Source organism: Megascapheus bottae, chromosome 3 (assembly GCF_031878675.1).
Source record: "Megascapheus bottae isolate mThoBot1 chromosome 3, mThoBot2.hap1, whole genome shotgun sequence".
Taxonomy (NCBI): domain Eukaryota; kingdom Metazoa; phylum Chordata; class Mammalia; order Rodentia; family Geomyidae; genus Megascapheus; species Megascapheus bottae.
This window is the reverse complement of record NC_143511.1, coordinates 50,740,316-50,743,157: the sequence shown is the minus strand read 5'-3', so window position 1 is coordinate 50,743,157 and position 2,842 is coordinate 50,740,316. Positions and strand designations below refer to the sequence as shown.

Below are 2,842 nucleotides of genomic sequence, written 5' to 3'. Positions count from 1 at the left end.
ACCTTATGTTGAAATCTTATACATGGCGAAATGTTTCAGCCTTATTGTCTGGTCTACTGTCATCTGTCAGCTTCATCTCTTCTCTTGTTTTTCCTCTACATCTTCCTTTATTCTTTGTTCTCACTTCTTTTTTCTCCTTTCCTTCCTTTTAATTACATCACTATTGAAAATTTTGGAGCTATAGAACACTATCTATTGCGATCTTCAGAATAATGCATGGAGAGGCAATGTGTAGCGTGTACCTGTAACAATAAAGAAAAAATAGTAATTCTTGGATTTGTAAAGGCAATGAAATAGAAAGCAGGGAAACAAATGTTTGATGCTGTGGAAATAGAACCTGCTTTCAGAGAGCAATGACATGAGTGGTGGTATTACTACAGAATATAGGTGCTCAGAAGAAGAAAGCAAGTAAGGAAAAGAGAGCTCTGGATCCTATGAGTCTGACTTTGAGAACAAAACCAGTATGAAGTAACGCTGAAGATGCAAACGAATAGCTTGCTACACCTAAACAACCCTTATAGTAAGAAAACACATATTCTGAGCGCCATTTTGTGGGAGAGAAACCAACGCCTGCCTGGGAGCAGCTGCTGCTGAGGTTTTGGCCAGCCTCGCTTCCACCTGTCTACAAGTCATGGGCAATATCTTTGCAAACCTCTTCTGGGGCTTTTTTGGCCAAAAAGAAATGCGCATCCTCATGATGGGCCTGGATGCATCTGAGAAAGGATAATTCTGTACAAACTGAAGCTGGGGTGAAATCGTGACCACCGTTCCCACCACAGGTTTTTATGTGGAGACCGTGGAATACAGGAGCATCAGCTTCACTGTGTGGATAGCCAGGACAAGATCCGGCCACTGTGGCGCCACTACTTCCAGAGCCCCCAAGGCTTGATCTTCGTGGTGGACAGCAATGACAAGGAGGCCCGGGAAGAGCTTATGCGGATGCTGGCTGAGGATGCGCTCTGGGATGCTGTCCTCTTGGTGTTTGCCAATACACAGGACCTCTCCGATGCCATGAATGCTGCCGAAATCACAGACAAGCTGGGGCTGCACTCTCCACGCCACAGGAACTGCTACATCCAGACCACTTGTGCCACCAGCGGGGACCGGCTCTAGGAAAGACTGGACTAGCTGTCCAATCAGCTCCAGAACCAGAAGTGAACCCTCACTGCCTCCTCTCCGCCCTCGGTTTTCCTCTCATGTGGCAAACATGCCAGTCTGTGGTCCTGAGTGCCAGAAGCTGTCTCCATGGATTGGTCGCAGTGTACATCACAACGTGCTGTGCATGTCATGTGCACACGTCGCCTGCTGCCAGATTTTTATTTAACGTAAATAGTTTCTGTTTCCACCGAGGCAGTTTCTGGTACTCCTATGCCACATTAGTCAGCTTTTATTATTGTAAAAAGAATCGACTTACTGTCAGTACTGAGAAGAGATTTGGACATGTGGGCACCTGGTCTCCAGGAGCCAGTGGGCTGTAGATCAGGATTGGAATCCATTTGGTGGTTGGTTTTTAACCTGAACTCAGTGCATTATTTTTAAATAGTTAAAAATATAAGCAGAACACTTGAACACATAGAAGGGAGACTATGCCTAGTATAGGTTTTTGCAGTAACCATCTGAATGATGGTCCACCAGTTCAGCTAGCGAACAGGAGAGACGGTGAGGAACAAAGCAACATCCGCTGCAGGGTCACAGTAGAGCCCGGTGACTCACCTGTCTTTGGATTACCTGCATCCCATAGCCTTGTGCTAGTACTCGGGCTCACATAGTCACCTACGGGCTGGCAGGGGTTTTGCAGGGCCCCAGGGCATGGCTTCATCCTTGATGGGCCCGTGGCCTACCTAGCAGCAGCCCCTGTTCCCAGTTCTTGCCTCTGTTCCAAATGCTGGCCTGAGGCCTGGGTCTAATCTGCAGGAGTCTCAAGCTGAGAGGATTGGTCCAATTCACATGCACAGTCCCAGAGCACCCCATCTCCATGTGTGAAGGAGCTTCCTCCCTCAGCCTGCAAGGCTCCGATTTTCCATCGAAAAAGGCCACCTCTACTTTTTTTTTTTTGTATTTTGATAAACACTGAAGAAGCTGGAGCTGTTAAATTTATCTTGAGAAAACCTCAGAATTGGTTTATTTGGTGTCGTGGAACCTCTTACTGCTTTCAATACACAATTAGTAATCTCAAAAAAGAGAAAGAAAAGAAAAAAGCAAATAGAGTCAGAAAAATCTCTGTGTTGTTTCATTTCTCTAATAGCATGGGAAAAGATACAAGGAGACAAAATGTACACTACAGATAATGATATTACAAATGTTAGCTTTAGTTTTCCTTCAGTTCTATGAAACACAAGATACTATGAAACAACAACAAAAAAATGTAGCAGTCCTTAAACACCACCTAGCTTTTAGAAAGGAGTGGCTTCTCTTGATGATAAGCTGCATTCCCCAAACAAATTGCTTCTTTAAGAAACTTGTTGGAGCTGCTAAAATTACTCTAAATCCATGGGAAAAGTGAGTTCTCTTTGGAAACAATAGACTTCGAAGTTCCTGTCTTCAAGCAGTGGCAGACGAAGAAGCAGATCTAGAATAAAGTAGGATCAACAGACAAGGAGGAATGAAGGCTTTACATGTAGACTTTGAGTCAGATGAAACTGTTATCTCTATTTGGTGAACCAGTTGCTAACATGTCATGTCCATTCAAGGAGAGTGCTTTGAATATTTTGAGGAATGTAATGTATTAGTATAAGGACTTTGTCATGGTTGAGTAATCACTAACCTCGCTTCCTTGGGTAGGTCCTGAATATACCTATGAAGTAGTCCTTGATTTATTACAGTAATATTGTTTTGGTTCCAA

General features: G+C 44.1%; 1 pseudogene; it reads left to right on the top strand.

The window, feature by feature from the left end:
• The first annotated feature begins 606 nt into the window (after positions 1 to 606).
• LOC150065481 (ADP-ribosylation factor 1 pseudogene) lies at positions 607 to 1,158 on the top strand (annotated as a pseudogene).
• The last annotated feature ends 1,684 nt before the right edge of the window (positions 1,159 to 2,842 follow it).